The sequence below is a fragment of the Panicum hallii genome, chromosome 9 (genome assembly GCF_002211085.1).
Source record: "Panicum hallii strain FIL2 chromosome 9, PHallii_v3.1, whole genome shotgun sequence".
Classification (NCBI taxonomy): domain Eukaryota; kingdom Viridiplantae; phylum Streptophyta; class Magnoliopsida; order Poales; family Poaceae; genus Panicum; species Panicum hallii.
Genome location: NC_038050.1, coordinates 47290212 through 47308432, shown reverse-complemented (window position 1 = coordinate 47308432; position 18221 = coordinate 47290212). Strand labels below are relative to the sequence as shown.

The window sequence follows — 18221 nt, the reverse complement described above, 5'->3', positions numbered from 1 at the left end:
AACTTCAGGGCACTGAGTTTCAGCTGTTTCCACGGTGCAAGAGGGGAGCCACCTGTGCGCAGATTCCTACCCCACCCCCTGGGGAAGGAAGCCTGCTCATGGACACTATGCAGGAGTTGGTCTCCACTCTCAGCATGGACTTGGATGCTGCCAGAGCAGAGATCCAGGAGGTCAAGAGAAAGCTGATGAAGACCATCAAGGAGAAGGTGATTCTGGAAGCTTGGCTGAGGGGAGACGCAGAGCTACCCCCGGAGTACGACAGCGATGAGTCCATTGAGTACCTGCCAGAGTCACCTCCTCGCAAGCGCATCCACTACGGAGAGCCCGGCTACCGCACCCGCTATCATTAGAGATGATAGATCTAGGAGTTAAGTTAGGAGTATTTCTAAGATAGAAGTTTTTTAAGAGTCTTTTGTAATCGCTAGTTCGAACGGTCTTTATAGTGTTTAATTTAGATTAATGTGCAAGTGTGCTTGGTTTTGTGAAAACAATATGATCTGGATCTTTGTAATGATTGCGATAGATTTTGGAGTGATGACCACAATTATATCAAGTTTATAATACAGATAGATAGTTTAGTAAAGCTTGGGGTTGTCTATCTTCTTTACTATCTTTATCTTATCCTTGCTCCTACCATTTTTCCATGATTAATTTCATGAGTCTCATTTTTCTAACCAATCAGATGGTGAACACCAGGTCCGGGTCAGGAGTTGATCAGCCTGCAGTGCCGCGATAGGGAAAGAGCAACAATACCAACCTCGATCCTCAACAAAGTCAACCACACCAGGCACCACCTGCAGGGATGTAGCAGCTTCTTGCTGCCCAGACTCAACTGCTTACCAACATGGAGAATACTATCGCCAATATGCAGGCTCAGATGAACCAAGCTCCACCACCTCCACCACCGCCAACAAGAGACAGGCATAGGGAGTTCATGATCACAAACCTCCCTCATTCTCTCACTCAACTGATCCTCTGCAAGCCGACCACTGGATAAAGATGGTGGAGAAGATGCTGAACATCGTTCAGTGTACTGATAGGGAGAAGGTCCTTTATGCATTAGGCAGATTGGAAGGGACCGCTGCAGATTGGTGGGATGCTTACACTGCAACCCATGACACCCCCAACACCATCACCTGGCAGGAGTTCAGGAACAAATTCAGGGAGCACCACATACCTAAAGGTCTGATGAAGCTCAAGAAGCAAGAGTTCCTTGCACTAAAGTAGGGATCGATGTCTGTGAGCAAGTACCGGGATAAATTCATTCAGTTGTCTCGCTACGCTCCCGCAGATGTAGCAGATGACGTGGAGAAGCAGGATCACTTCAGGGATGGTCTGATTGGTCCTATCAAGTATCAGCTGATGGTGCACACTTTCGAGAATTTCCAGAAGATGGTGGACAATGCCATCATGGTGGAGCATGCTCGCAAGGAGATGGGTGAGCAAAAGAGGAAGTTTGAGTTGTCAGGGCAGTTCAGCAACAACTCCTGCCCTCGTTTCGCGCGCCCGCAAGGGACACCTTTTCGCACTACAAGATAGAATGTCAACTATGGGCAGAATTAGTACCAGCGCCCCAACCAACAGGGTCAGCAGCAGCAAGCTCAGCGTGCCGGTCAGTCAGTGCAGCTTACATGACTCGAGGCCCTAGCATGACAACTGGAGTCGGAATCTGATTTTCCTACCACTCTGCCAAGAAATCCACTAGTGCCTGCGACTCCATGATCGTGCGTGAATTGAAGTCAATGGAGAGAGGCCCCAGCTCCACTGCCCACTTGGAGATGCGTCCAGTGCCGTCCTGATTGTGGAGAATATCCACCAATGGGAAATCAGTGACAAATGAGATATGGTATTCGTTGAAGTAGTGGCGGAGCTTTCTGGATGTAATGAGTATTGCGTAGAGAAATTTCTAAATTGGTGGGTAATGGACCTTTGATTTAGAGAGTACTTCGTTGACGAAATACACCGGCCTCTGCACACCAAATACATGGCCCTCCTCGAACCACTCCACCATGATGGCTGTGTTGATCACATGAGTAGTCGCAACGATGTAGAGTAGCAAGTTCTCACCTGGTAATGGAGCCATGAGGATGGGGGCTGATTGTAGGTGATGTTTAAGGTCCTACAGTGCCTGCTTCACCTCCTCTGTCCACTTAAACTTGTCTTGCTACTTCAATAACTTGAAGAAGGGTAGTCCCCATTCTCCAAGTCGTGAGATGAATATGTTCAGGGCTGCGCATACACCCTGTGAGCTTCTGGACATCTTTGACTATGGCCGGAGCCCCCATGTCAATGATTGCAGTGATTTTCTTTGGGTTGGCCTCAATTCCTCAGTGACTGATGATAAACCCGAGTAGTTTCCCTGATGGTATGCCAAAGACGCACTTTATGGGGTTGAGCTTCCACCGGAACTTGCGTAGGCTATTGAAGGTTTCTTCAAGGTCCGCAATGAAGTCATCATGGTTTCCGGTCTTGATGACCACGTCATCCATGTAGGCCTCCACATTGTGGTGTAGCTAGTCGGCAAAGCATAGGTGAATCACCCGCTAGTACATTGCGCCTACGTTCCTCAACCCAAAGGACATGGTTGTATAAGCATACGCACCATAATGGGTGATCAAAGCAATCCTGATCTTGTCTTCTTCCTTGAGGGCAATCTGATGGTACCCCGAGTAGCAATCAAGCAAGCAAAGTAGTATGCAACTGGTGGTAGAATCAATAACCTGGTCGATGCGTGGTAGCCCAAAGGGATCCTTCAGGCAGTGCTTGTTTAGATCGGTATAATCAAAACACATCCTCCATTCATTATTATTCTTCTTCTTTACAAGGACATGATTAGCTAACCACTCTGGGTGGAACACCTCGTTGATGAAACCAGCCACGAGTAGTTTAGCTATCTCTCTTTTGATTGCTTCCCTTTTGTCTGGAGCGAACCTATGAAGTTGCTATTTCTTAGGGATGGCCTTGGTATTCACTTTCAAACTATGCTTGAACAGCTCCATGGGCACACCTAGCATATCCGCTGGTTTCCATGCGAATATATCTCGGTTGGCCCTAAGGAAACTGATGAGTGCGCTTTCCTATTTGTCACTGAGCCCTGTACCAATCAGGGTTGTCTTAGATGGGTCGCCCTCCTGCAGTTGGATCACCTTGAGTGCCACGTCCCCAGTGGTCTGCACCTTGGAGTGGTTCGCCTTCTTTGTTGCGATCCGCGAGTACTTCTGATGAAGGATTTGGCACGTGGGATGTTGAAGCATACTCGATGGCCTCCTAGTCGTAGTGGTACGACTTCTTCAAGTTGCCTCAGATGGTGAGCACCCGACTCTTTCGTGGCATCTTGAGAAGCAGGTAGACGTAGTGAGGCATGGCCATAAACTTGGCCAATGCAGGTCTTCCTAGGATGGCCTGGTACAAGGATTCGAAGTTTTCCAGCTCGAATTTTATGTATTCGGTCCTGTAGTTTTCCCTCGTGCCGAATGTGACTGGTAGGGTCACGGTCCTGAGAGGTGTAGCCAAGTTCCCTGGTACGATGCCATAGAAAGGAGTCTTACTTGGGGTAAGCATATCTGTGATATCCAACCCCATCTTTTGCAAAGTACTCTTGAAGAGAAGGTTGAGGCCGCTTCCTCCGTCGATGAGTACTCTGCTGAGCCTGACGCTCGCCACCACTGGATCTAGCACGAGCGGGAATTTTCCCGGCTCCGAGAAGCTAGTCCACTAATCATCTCTTGAATACGAGATGGGGACCTCCAACAATTGGAGTGGTCGTGGTACCGCCGGCTCGATAGATAAGATCTCACAGAGTGTTAGCTTTTGAGCTCATTTGGAGGCAAAGCCAGATTCGCCGCCAAAGATGATGTTGACAGTCTTCAATGCGTCCAGGAATTGGGCACCTCCTGACTTGTCTTCTGGTTCATCCTCCTCCTTGCCTTTGTCCTTCTTGTTGGCGTTCTTGTTAAGAGGTGGGGTGTTGAAGGTTCTTTGGAGGTTGTAGCACTCGATCGCCGAGTGCTTGGCATTCGGGTGCCATAGGCATTGCTTGTGCAAGAGTTTCTCGAACTGCTCTTGCATCATCCCCAACTTTTTGCCTCACAGGGGGCGCTCAACAAGCCACGACTAGATCATCTGGCTTGCGCGTTTGGGAGCATCCTAAGTAATCCTGCTGACTTCTGGCATTGCGGTGGTCATTCCCCCACTTGTTGTTTTTGTTGTAGTTATTACCGTACTTCAAGAAGTGATCACGCTCTGGATCCTCTTGATCCACCCAAGCTTGCATCATGTCCAACCCTGCGATGGTCTTCGGTCGGTTGCAGCCAAAATCTCTAAAGAGAGTTTGGTCGGTGATGCTGTTGTGGAAGCAGTTGATGACGTCTTGCTCAAAGATGTTATCGATGGTGGTGCGTGTGTCAAAGAAGCGACGCGTTTATGATCACAGGAGCTCATTATGTTCATGTTTGCATTGAGATAGATCGTGATGAGTACCTGCTTGAGTAATTGCCCCTTGAAAGTTATCGGTGAAGATAGCCTTCAGATTGTCCTAGGAGTCAATGGAGTCTTTCCTAAGGCTTTCCAGCCATGTGAGTGGAGCGGTTTCCAGGGCCATCGGGAAGTAGACGACCTTGGTGGTGTTGGAGCTGCCTGCAACTTCTATGGCCGTAGAGTAGCACCTAAGCCACTGCTGAGGAGCTTGCATGCCATCGTATTTAGTGATGCCAATCGGTTTGAAGCCTTCCACATACTGGTACAGGCTGAATCGGCGTGTGAATGCTGGGAAGCGATCACTGTCGTCCAGCACATGATAGCCCTCAGATATAGCTCTTTCTTCTCATTGAGCTTCAATGATGTTCGAGCGTCACGTCCTTTATTTATCTTGTAGCAGATCGTCCGTCGGCAGGGCCTCGAGTGGTCAACAATTGTAGCTACCAGTGGGACATTGAGGTGGTTGGGGTGCTGGGTTGCCCCTCGGGGGTGGTCGCGGTCTACTGCCTGCAGAATGACTACCCGGCTGAGCGTCATTGTTGCCATCGTTACCTCCAAAGGGCCGTCAGGGGTGTCCTCCAGGAGTCTGGCTAGCCTGTGGGTGACTGCAACTTTCGCCCACTTGTTCTTCATTGGCCGGCACCGATGGAGCAGGGGTGTGACGATTGAGCTGCAGCCACGCATTCTGAGCTAGTCGCAGAGCTTGTTGTGCGGCTGAGTCTTGGTTTGCAGCTAGTATGGCTGTGACACCCGCGATGTTGGCAATTGGGGTTTGGAAACCCCATTCACTAGCTGCTGCGAACTCGGCGTCGAGGTCGCGCCACACGTGGCGTTGGCATTCCGCGGCGTTTCTTCTGCCTGTGGCGCACTTCTGGTTCCTTAATCTGCGGGTAGCATGTTCGGCATCGTTCTCATTGCTAGCATCAGCGGTGACCTCATCCCCGGAGATTTGCTCAAGTAGCTCGTTAGGGTCCTCGTTGCTTTCGGCTTCGACTTCCACCATGTAGATGTGGCGGTGCGAAGAGTGCTCGTCGAAGCTGTAGTTGACCAGCACGGTTCCTATTTTGGCAACGGTGGTGAGGGGCCTGCCTTCTTGGTAAGGCAGAGTGTCAAGGTGTGCCACAAGGCAAGCATCGTCTCCCAGTAGTTCAGTAGGTTTTTTGCCCTTCCAGTACATGAAGCGGTCTTGTGGTGTCGATGTGATCATCAAACCCTGGTGACCACCCATAAAAGGCTCCGCACCGTTATTAGAGTCCGAGTCGTAGTCGTTGAAGATACGAGCCTCCTGACATGCGGTGGCTTCTCCTTCTCCGATCTTAAGTAGGCGATCCAAGTCCTCCTCTAATGCAGACAGGGACTTAAACCGCATGGCCTCCTGATAAACAGTGGCTGAGTTGCGTACTTCGAAAGGGAATCGGTTACGCTGTTCCTTGGATTGGATTGAGTTTGACCCAAGGAATATTGATGCAGCACGAGTAGAAGTCGCGTTGAAAATAGACTGTTCCTTGAGTTCCCCGGCAAGTTTAGGGAGCAATATCTAATCGAGGTTGTCTATGAACTCATCGAGATCGTTGCGTTGGGTTGCTGTAGGTACTTCCGTCTCCCTAGGTTGACCAGGTGGCTGTTGAAGCCACCCGAGCCATTGGTGATGCAGACCCAGAAGCCAAAAGTGAAAGTGGTGCCCTCCTCAAGCACGGCACTGGTGAAGTTGAACAATGCCATCGAGTTTGCAGGTAGATCTTCGATGAACACCCCCACCTGGCACGCTAGCTATCGGTGTTTTACCGCCAAGCCCACTGAGGGATACCCCCAGGTGGTAGGTTGTAGGTAGGGTGTTACCGAGATTAGGAATTCGAAGGTGCAAGCAACACAAGTATTACACAGGTTCGGGCCGCGATGTGTGTAGTACCCTACGTATGCCTTGGATTGGTTATACTTTGGAGGGGTCCCTGCCCACCCTTATATAATCTGGGGGATATGGTTACATGGATTCTAGATCGATACTAGCTTAGGAGTCCTACTCGAGTACTACTCGGGTAGTCTCCTTATATACCGACTAGTCCTACTCGCATGCGAGTACATTATGATAGATATAAGGTATGGCACATGCCCCATCCCTTATTGTAGAATATTCTATGCTATGTGCGCAGTCACGTGGCCTCGGATCTAACACACTCAACCAAGCAAAGCCACAGGACAGTCACTTTTCTTTCTCGTCTACGGATCACAAGCTATCCTCCCAGTGGACATCACGTGGCAATCTCCAAGATCGGAGCTGTACGAAGAAAGCAAGGCTGACGAGGCAAGACAACTAGAGCTGGACTCGACAGAAGAGGTCATATGTAATGCTTTAGCTTAGTCAGCCCGCTACCTGCAAGACGTCCAACGCTACCACAACCGCAACGTCCAGGAGAGGTCATTCAACATCGGTGACCGTCGCATCCATGACGAGATTGAGCTGCACAAGCTCAACTCACGATGGGAAGAGCCCTTCATCATCTCCAAGGTTATAATATCATAGTCGTATCAACTACAATACCCTTATGGCCAGGAGGTTCCAAACTCCTGGAATATCGAGCACCTACGCCGTTTCTACCTTTAAATAACGTGCACACAAAGTTATCAGCTGCACGCAGTATTTTTATCGATAAAAGTTGATTTGATCCCCAAACAAATATTTTTATTTCCATGTCTACTGTAGAACTAGTTTTATCAATAAAAGTTGATTTAATCCCCAAACAACTATTTTTATCTCTATGTTTCGTGTAGAACTCGGGAACTTCAGCCACAACTAACAACGTGCTAACAACACAAGTCATCGCAAACACTCGGGGGCTACCTGCACGAGTCCTATCCGCACGCTCGTCTAGGCTGGCGCCTCGCTGCTGCTGCAGCTCCTGCTCATCTCCGCGGCGATCCTCGCCGCTGCGAAGTACTCCTTCGTCGCCGCGCTCATGCTCTTTGTCCTCATCACGCTCCTGCGACCAGCTTCATCGCCTAGGTGCTCCTCCTTCCTCCTCCGCCGTCCGCATTTCTCCGTGGTACACTCACAGCAGCATTCTTTTGCTTGCTTGCGCTTGCACCTAACCCCCCTGATGTCTCGATTTGAAATCCCTGTTAAACATGTAATTATCTAAAGATAGGCTGGCTTGGTTCCCTCCTTTCTTTCATGGTTATCAGAGCCAAACCTGTCAAGAAACACATCTAATATTCCATGGCTTCATCCTCATCATCGTCGACAAACCATCTTGGTCCGGCGGTCTCTGAAAAGTTGACAAGGGACAACTACATCTTGTGGAAGGCTCAGGTGTTGCCGCCAATCAGGGGAGCACAATTTCTCGGCATCCTCGATGGTACCACGCCTCCACCAGCAAAGACCATTAAGGCAGAAAAGGGAGACAAAACAGAAGAAGTCCCCAACCCAGCATATGCGACATGGCTGGTACAAGATCAGCAGGTGCTTGCCTTCCTCATCAACTCCCTGTCATCTACAATTCTGGCGTAGGTAGCAACCTTGACAACATCATCTGAAGTTTGGGCGGCTCTGGAGAACATGTACTCGGCACAATCTCGTGCACAAGTGACAAACCTACGTATGCAACTTGCAAGCCTCAAGAAGGGAAGCATGAACGTTGCTGCATACTTCGACAAGATGAAGACATTGGGAGATGAAATCGCTGCTGCTGGAAAACCCATCGATAATGATGAGATGGTATCCTTTATTCTGAATGGTTTAGATTTTGAGTATAACCCCATTGTATCTTCTATTCTTGGTCGGACAGATCCAATCAGTATTAATGATCTGTATGCCCAAATCATGGCATTTGAGATGCGTCTTGAGATGTTTGATCAAGGTTCAGGCAACAAGTATCAATCATCAGCAAACTCGGCTTCTCGTGGAAGAGGTCGTGGCTCATTCAGTCCACGGGGTCGTGGCAACAACAGCAACCGTGGGCGCTCTGGAGGCCGCGGGTTTCAAGGAAGAGGCAATGGAAATTTCTCAGGAAACAGGAATTCACAAGGTGGAAATCAATCCAACCGTGCCCCTTGCCAGATTTGTGGAAGAACAAACCACACAGCCATAGATTGTTACTATAGACTTGAGGAGGACTGTCAGCCGCCCAACAGCAATAATAGCAGCAAATTCAGCACAGCTGCTTATGGCATTGACACCAATTGGTATATGGATAGTGGAGCATCCGACCATGTTACAAGCGAATTGGAAAAGATGACTATTCGAGAGAAATATGGTGGTCATGATCAAGTTCACACCGCCAGCGGCTCAGGTATGAAAATTAGTGGCATTGGTCATTCAACTTTACATACCCCATCTCACAATTTTTTGCTTATCTTGCATGTGCCTAGTGCTCATAAAAGCCTTGCCTCCGTTCATCATTTTACTTCCGATAATAATGTTTTTTTGGAGTTTCATCCCAATTTCTTTCTCATTAAGGACAAGGCAACAAAGAAAACTCTTCATCGAGGAAAGGGTGAAGGCGGCCTTTATCCCCTTGTTCCTGGTGCAACCAAAGAAAAAAAATCCAGAGTGGTGTTTGGAGTCAATAAGCCGTCTATGTATAGATGGCATAGTCGTTTAGGTCATCCTTCCTTTCCCATTGTTAGGCATGTTTTAAAGAATAATGAGTTATCGTTCTTAGATGATGCTAGTGAGAAGTCAATTTGTGATCCGTGTCAACGAGCTAAGAGTCATCAATTGCCTTATGCGAATACAAATAATATGTCTACCTATCCTCTCCAGTTAATTCACTCTGATGTGTTGGGGCCTGCTCCTGAGTCCGTTGGTAGACACACCTATTATGTAAGTTTTATAGATGACTATAGCAAGTATACTTGGATCTATCTCCTGCGCAAGAAGTCTGATGTTTTCCATGTTTTTTGAAATTTCCAAAGTCTTGTTGAACGCAAATTCAATAGGAAAATCTTGTCCATGCAAACTGACTAGAGAGAAGAATATGAAAGCCTAAATTCCTTCTTCCAGCAAATTGGAATCACCCATAGGGTGTTATGTCCTCATGCCCATCAGCAAAATGGCTCATCTGAGAGAAAGCATCGGCATATTGTAGAAAATGGCCTTGCTCTTGTAGCAAACGCTTCCATGCCTCTCAAGTTCTGGGATGAGGCTTTTCTCACTACCACATATTTGATTAATCTTTTACCTAGTAGAGTTATCAATTACAAGACACCGGTCGAGCTTCTGTTCAAAGAGAAACCGAATTATTCTTCCTTGCGTGTCTTTGGATGCGCGTGTTGGCCAAACCTTCGACCTTTCAATCCAAGAAAACTTGCTTTTCGATCCCAGCGATGTGCTTTTCTTGGATATAGTTCTATGCATAAAGGATATAAATGCCTTGATATCTCGACTGGCCGTGTCTACATCTCAAGAGATGTGGTCTTTGATGAATCAGTTTTTCCATTTGAGAGCCTCCATAAAAATGCCGGTGCTCGCCTTCGCAATGAGATCCTTCTTTTTCCTTCTCATCTTTTGATTAATATGGGGGATGTAAGTTGTAATGCTGATGCTTCTAATAATCATAATCACAATGATGCTTCCAGTGATTCGCCATGTGTGCAGGATCTTGTGGAAGAAAATCGTGTTCAATTTGGTGCTCATTTGACTCCAGAACAACATGCTGCAGAAGGGGTTCCTACCAGTGCAGATATCGAGCCAGATTTGTCTGCCAGCAATGGCTTCAATTCCGCGGAGGATTTTGTGAGCGACAGCAGCGCACCAGCCCTGGACTCCCATTCTCCAACTGCAAATTTGCCGAGCACCAGTCCTGCGTCTGCCTCGCCTCCAAATGCAGGAGGGCTGCCTTGTGTCAGTATAGTGCACGAGCCCCCGGGAGGATCATCTTGCAACACTCGCAGCACTGGGCACGGTATTCTCCAGACCGGATCCGCCACAGAGGACACAACTGCAGGCGAATCAAGTGCACCTTGACCCAGGACATGTTCTCAAAGTGGTATTAGCAAGCCTAAGATTTTTACTGATGGTACTATCAGATATACATTTTTCTCCTCTACAGGAGAGCCACAGACATTACAAGAAGCTCTTGGGAATCAAAGATGGGCAAACGCAATGCAGGATGAGATCACAGCACTTCACAAAAATAACACGTGGCATCTTGTGCCTCCCTCCAAAGGTAACAATCTTATTGATTGCAAATGGGTATATAAATTGAAAAGGAAGGCTGATGGTAGTATAGATCGCTATAAAGCAAGGTTAGTCGCACAAGGGTTCAAGCAGCGATACGGTATTGATTATGAAGACACATTCAGCCCAGTGGTAAAAATTGCCATGATTCATCTTGTTCTATCAATTGCAGTATCACGAGGATGGTGCCTTCGGCAGTTAGATGTGCAGAATGTGTTTCTTCATGGTGTTCTAGAGGAAGAAGTCTATATGCGACAACCTCCAGGATTTGAAGATGCAAGGTTTCCCAATTATGTGTGCAAGCTTGATAAAGCGATCTATGGATTAAAACAAGCACCAAGAGCGTGGTACTCGAGGCTAAGTTCAAAATTGCTTAGCCTCGGTTTTGTAGCATCTAAATCAGATACGTCACTCTTTATTTATTCAAAGTCAAATACAGTTATATTTATGCTCATATATGTTGATGACATAATTGTTACCGGGTCTTCTATGGAAGCAATCTCCGCATTATTAAGGGATCTTCGAGCTGATTTTGCGCTGAAAGATTTGGGAAATCTGAATTACTTTCTTGGAATTGAAGTCAAGCCGACACAACATGGTATTGTGCTATCACAGTCAAAGTATGCGTCGGATATCCTAAAACAGGTTCACATGACGAATTGCAAACCAGTGTCGACTCCTTTAGCTGCAACCAAGAAACTATCTGTCAGAGATGGGGCAGTGCTATCACTTGAAGAAGATAGTACAAAATATCGTAGTATTGTTGGAGCATTACAATATTTAACACTCACATGTCCTGATTTAGCATTTGCTGTTAATAAGGTGTGCCAGTTTCTGCATGCTCCAACGGTAGCTCATTGGTCGGCAGTAAAAAGGATCTTAAGATTTGTAAAAGGAACTATTGATACGGGATTTACGATTCGGAGTTCTCATTCAACTTTGCTAAGTGCTTTTTCCAATGCGGATTGGGCTGGTGATATTGATGATAGGCGATCTACAGGAGGATTTGCAGTCTATTTCGGTCCAAATTTGATCTCATGGAGTGCAAAGAAACAGCCAACAGTGTCTCGGTCCAGTACCGAAGCAGAATACAAGGCCTTGGCCAATGTCACTGCTGAAACCGTGTGGGTTTAGAAACTATTGACCGAATTGGGCATAAGACTGAAGGAGCTGCCGTGTCTGTGGTGTGACATCTCGGTGCGACATATTTATCGGCAAATCCTGCCGCTATAGCCGGATTTAGCTGTTTGGAAGCAGCACAGCTAGGAGAATAGACTTTTAACGCTAAGATTTGAAATGCGCTAATAGCTGAGCTTAGCTGGAGATTTCTGCTAAATGGGCCATGAAATAGTGGCTGCTAAAGAAGCCTGCGCACTGAAAATCTGAAATTTGGGTGCGGCCCAAATTTTCCCCGGCCCAAAAGTATTCGGTTAGCCTAACTGGCTAACCCTAGCGTGCTTTCCCCATCTGTTACCTCTCTCCTGTCTCTCGTGCGTCTCATGGCGGCGGCGGCGGTGGATCTGGTTCCCTGAACCAGCCAGCAGCGCCCACGCCGAGCTCGCCGGCGCCCGCGCGCAGCACGCACACCTCCTCAGCTTCTCGCCCTCCTCTGCATCGAGGTCGCCACTGCGTTGGTGCCGGCCGCCTGCTACGTCGCCGTCGACGACTCCTCCTTGCAGCTCGCTGCCGCCGGCCGCCGGCTGCCTGCTACGCCGCCGCCTGCAACGATGTCTCAGGCCGGCCAAGAGCAGGCAACACCAACAGCCATGTTTCTCCTCCTCTTCCTGGCATATTCAATTCCTAAAGTACAGAACTACAGATTCGTAGCTTTTGGTTTACACTTTACATATGTGTGGGTACTCAGTCCTTAGTTTCAGTCCTCGTAGAATCTGAAAATGCAGTAGATGAGTGGTGGTATTTGGGTTCCAGAAATGAACAAGATGAAGCCTTTCCATCTCATATTTGCCAAGTCATTTCCAACTGTCAAACGTGTATGTGTTTTGTGTGGTAATTCTAGAACAAACAGTAGCAGTTCTTTAATATAAATGCTACAGTCGCAGTTCTGCACATCTGAAACATATATTGCACATTCTGAACAATCTACTATGTGGACATTGCCTATAAAGCTCTGAATCTGAACTGGGTACTTATGATATTGGATAAGAAATTAAGCATCTAGAAGACTTGTACAGAGAACATATCCTCTTTTTTTCACTTTGCAATTAGTGAATTATATTGACATTGACATAAAAATAAACATGACTGAAATGTTGTATTTTGTGGATGTACAGGGAACCCATCAAGTGCAGCCTCTGCCTCAGTGACAAATTCAGCAAAATAACAAGTTGTTATTAACTCCGATGACCGTGCATGGTGTAACACCCTAATGTAATTTTCCCAAATTTTAATGAATTTATTTTGGCTCAAATAAAATTTCCAGAGATTTCTCCAATTTATATTGCATTTAAGGTAATTTTATAACACCAGAAAATAAAATCTATTATAAGGTCAACATGTTTGTGCATTCATGCTGGAGCATTGTTTTCCTTGTGTTGGGTTTATAGGTTTTGAATTCAAATTTATTTGAATTCAAATAGTTTTGTTTGAATAGTTTGAGTATAGAAAAGAAAAAGGGAAAGGAAAAGAGAGCAGCAGCCCAGCCCAGCAGTCCAAACTCTCCCTCCCTCTCCCTTGGGCCCATATCCTTTTCCCGCAGGCCACTTCTTCCCCTTCCCCTCGGGCCCCCTTCCCCTCCTCTTTTCTTTCCGCATGGGCCACGCCCGGCCCACTTCCGCCCTCAGCCCGGCCACCCCGCATGTACCCCTCTCTCTCTCTCTCGCTGCCATCTCGGGCCCGCCTGTCGGCGCCTTTCTCCCACCCGAGCGCCAGCTCCTTCCCTCTCTTTCCTTTCCCACTCCCCTATTCCTTTCCCCGCCGGCCGGCCGCCCGTCGCTGGCCGTGGCCCCGCCCCGCCGTGCTTCTGGGCCCCCTTCCCCAAGCCCCACGTCGGTCCCATCCCCCGCCTGGACCCTTCTAGAAGCACGCCCGCGCTCCGATGGGGGCGAGCCGCAACCACCCGCAGGATGCGCGGCATCCGTTGCCGGGCGACCCGCCCGCCGAGGCCGCCCCGCCCCCCCCCCCTTTCTTAGCCGCAGCCGTCCCTCACACCTCCCTCCCTAAGCCGCCTCCACACCCCCGGCCTTCCCCGAGCCGTGCGCCGCTGTGCCGCCGCCCGACCCGAGGGTGACGCCGCCGCCGACCGAGCCCTGCGCCGCCGCAATTCCACTCCGGCACCGCCAATCCTCGGCCGCTAGTCGTCGTCGCAGCTTCCAGGGGTGGTAAGGAATGTGCCGTACCCCTTCCCCCTTCCTCTCTCCCTCTGCGCGAGCGCGTCCCCCTTGCCGCCGTGACCCAGTGCCGCCTCCGCCGTGGGGAGCACAAACCCGAGCCCTATTTAGCCTTCTTGAGCGCCTAAATGAGTTCACCGCGTCGTGCTCTACCTCCAGGGCTTGATCTCATCCCAGATGGAGCCCGGACGGCCGAGTTTGCCCAACTCCGGCGAGGCGCCGCCACGGGAGAGACCTCCGGCGAGTCAGCGCCGCCGGCCAGACCGCTTACCCCATCCCCTTTGATCAGAGCCACCCGATCAAGATCCAGCGGCCCTAATTAGAGCATACCGCTTTAGCCTGATCTTCTTGCTAAAGAGTCCCTGCCCTTTTGAGAAATCAACCCGCGGTCCACCTGTAGTTCAAGAATATTTGCAGTTAGGTCCTGTTTTATTTGTTTAGACCCCTGAGCTCCTAGGAAATTGAACCCGCCGTCCATGCCCTGAGTTTTTGTGGGTTAGACCCCAGATCTAACCTTTAATTATGTTTAGGCCCTCGGTTTTTGCATAGAACCCCCTGGTTTTCCTGTTTTCTTACAGAAAGGCCCCTGGACCTTATTTTTGCCCTAGATTTCACGTCTTAGCTCCGTTTTAGGCGGTTTTCGCGCTCACGCGATCGTTGTAACGCGTAGAATAGTTCTATCATAGTTTTGTGTGCTGTTTTTATGTGATGTTGTACTGATTCTTATCTTTTGTCTTTGTTTGTATGTGTGTGTATGTGTATCTGCTGGACCATGTTTTGGCGTTGCGATCGTGAGTAGACGCTGAGCCTTTGGACGAGTACCAGGAGCCCCTTTCTGCAGAGCAGTTTGAGCAGCAGCAGGAGAACCTTGAGGAAGGCAAGTATAACATGAATATCCTATCACTTTTAAATACAATTTCATACTGCATTTTAATATTATATGCCTATAAGGATTTCCTAGCCACTGTTATCCTTTATATAATACCTTGGGTTGGATTTTGGTTAGTTGTGCTAGGTGCTGCGCTCTCCCACATCTCGGTCCTTTTTAATTAAATTTGATTAATGGTATATGCAACTTGATCCTGAGAGTGGCCCTCTGTGCTGTGTGTTTGAGCGGCTCACGTCTCGTTAAAAGATGTTTTATTAGAAACATGGTTTAGGGGGCCAGCACAGTGCTTAGTGCTTGGTTGGCCACTCTCCATAAGGACCGGTTCATAGAGCGACAACCTGGGACAACCGCGCAACTACAAGACTGGAATGGGACGGTCTTGACTTACTAATTAGGTCATTTTGGTTTGGCAGTAACTTACCTGCGGGGCAAGAGGGGTGGTAAGCTTCAATGGTCCCTGCTCCTCCGGCTTGGTCTGTGCTGTGTCTCTTGTACCCCAGTGAGGTGGGCCCCATCGTCGCTGATTCAGAAACCTTAGCGGTTACACCTTACTAACGTGATCCTTTGTAACGGTCTCGTAGTGTGCTTGCTAGTCATCTCACCTAAGGAAGTGTGATGAATAACTAGTGTAGCTCACGACTTGTGGGTAAAGTTGTGCAACCTCTCGAGAGTGTAAAACTGGTATACTAGCCGTGCTCACGGTCATGAGCGGCCCAGATCCTCCGTCTGATTAGCGGGGTTTATCTTTGGTGGTTTGGTTTGGGTTTCAGTAGACTCATGATTAATTTTGATTAATTATTATGCAACTTGGGTTATGGTAATTCATCCACTTGTAGTAAATAGCCTTAATAAAATTTGCCAGGATTAGAAGCTAATACAGTTGAGTCAGCTAACCCTAGAGCCTCATAATTCGTGTTATACTTGATGAGTACAAGTTGTGTACTCACACTTGCCTCTTCCTCTCTTTTGTTCTCTTTGGGATATCTTCAACTGCCGCTCAGTACCAGGCGACGTGGAGAACTACATCAGCGGACTCGACGATTTCTAGGCGTTGTCTCCCAGTTGACGTCCCTGTGGCGCCCTGTTATTCATGTATTTCTTTTACGCTTCCGCATTCCTTGAACTGATTCTTGATTCAGTTGTAATACAGATATTCATTTATAATTTATACGCATTTATTTCGAGATACGTGTTGTGATATCTTGATGATTCTGTTGTATATATGCGTGACTTGATCCTGGCGCATATATGATTGCTCGATTTATGTTCTTATAAATCGGGTGTGACAGAATTGGTATCAGAGCCATGTCGACTGTAGGACAAAGCCTAGATAGAAATGGTCAGCTTTAGGGATTTCCTTTCTCTTGCCTTGCTTCCGCAAAACTCACCCATTCGTTTCTGCTCCTATTCCTTGAGCTCTAAACCTCGATTTTGCTAACCCTCTCTGCCTTTTCCGAGAATTAGTCTGATAATTTCAGTAGACATGGCCTGCAATTTTCTGTCTGTCCTCATAAGTCTAGGATGCCTTTGCAAAAATACGCTAGAACTCCTGTTTGTTTTAGTCGAGTGGAGTGATAAACTCGGCTAATGTTTGAATATTGAATGTTTGTGATTGTGCAAAATGTTTGATTTGGATTTTTGGTTGATTGCATAGTTTAGAAGTTAAACTTGTTCATGCAAAATGACTTTAATACAATCCTGAATTAAATAATCAAAAATTGAGTTAGAACGTTGGGGGTAAAACCGTACATCCTTTTCTCTCTACTTTATCCTGTCAGAGTTTTCTTTCCGGAAGTTGTACAAAATCTATCTCTTATAAATTTCGCTCCGCTGCAAACAGATGGTGAACACCAGGAGCACCAGCACCGATTCTGGCCAGCAGGGGCAGAACAACCAGAGTACCGACCAGCCGCTGCCGATGCCTCCACCTCTGACTCCGGAGCAGTTCTTCCAACTCTAGATGCAGATGATGGCTACTCTGAACAACACTGTTCAGGCTCTGCAGCAAATCCACACTCAGCCACCACCTCCTCCACCGCAGCAGCCCTGCGACAGGCCTCACTTGGGTCCAGTTCCAGGAGCGTTTCAGGCACCACCACATCCCTGCTGGAGTGATGAAGATGAAGCACAAGGAGTTCCTTGCGCTTAAGCAGGTAAATTAGAGTAAAATCTTTCCGCAATTTCTTTTGAGCCCAAACCCACCCTTGTTATAAGAAATGATGAGTAAAATTTCCATCCTCCTTTTCTGGTAATTATCGTTTCAGGGAGCTATGACGGTGACCGAGTACCATGACCGTTTCCTCCAGCTCGCTCGCTACGCCCCCGCTGAGGTCGCCAACGATGGCGATAAGCAGGAGCGCTTCAGGGAGGGACTCGATGACCACCTGGAGCACGCGCTCATGAACCACCACTTCGACAACTTCAACCAGCTGGTCGACGCTGCCCTCAACACCTAGCGCAAACGCCGGGAGATAGAGGACAAGAAGAGGAAGATGGCTCCTGCTGCGTCTGGCAGCAACACCCGGCCTCGGTACCAGTACCCGCAGCAGCAGCAGCAGCACCAGAGGCAGGTCCAGCAGTACCAGCAGTGCCAGCAGCAGTACCCGCCTCGTCCTCAGCAGCAGCAGCAGGCGGGACATGGCCAGAGGTGTGACAGTTCATGAATTTATAAACTAGGCATATAATTTGTTAGTGTGAAGTATGTGTTTGTTTGTGTAAAGCTTGTGTGTGTTTGCGTGAAGCTTTTGAAAATTTTAAAGTGTAAGTAAAAAAAGGGGTATTTATGTAATTACAGAAAAACCTAGGGTTGTTTTTGCAAAATGTAATTGGATAGGAGGTATTTTCAAAACCAGTGAAGGGTAGTTTTGCAAATATGTTTTCTTACTTTATGTCTTGTAAAAATATATATTTATCCAAAAGTTTCGTTTGAAATGTGTGTGTTGAAATATGTAAAAAATTTGGGTAAAATGGTGAAAATAAGGGTGTTTATGTAATTTTATAAAAGTACAAGTCCTTTTATGCAAATATTTGATTTACAAAAGTAACTTTTAAATTTACTCAGGACTAAAGTGTAAAAGTGCAAGTCATCATGATATGTCTATCCAATCATTATGACGAGTCCATCCCGTCATCATGACATGTCATAAATGCTTGCATTTAGGTCCTGAATTTTATAAAGTTTCATTCTTTAGGACAAAAGCAATCCAAATCCGACTTTTGTTCAAAGATTCACATGTAAAAATATAAGTTTTGAGTTTTTAAACTTGGTCCCTAAAGCAATGTTGTAGAGTTTGAAAAACTCTCCAACTTTCGTTTTGGGCATCTCTTCATTTGG

At 47.5% G+C, this 18221-nt stretch overlaps 1 non-coding gene across 1 annotated transcript; it reads left to right on the top strand.

The window, feature by feature from the left end:
- Positions 1-8167: 8167 nt before the first annotated feature.
- LOC112878434 lies at positions 8168-8306 on the top strand. The gene has a single exon (XR_003225759.1). It is a non-coding gene; the product is annotated as a small nucleolar RNA Z247 (small nucleolar RNA).
- Positions 8307-18221: the final 9915 nt, after the last annotated feature.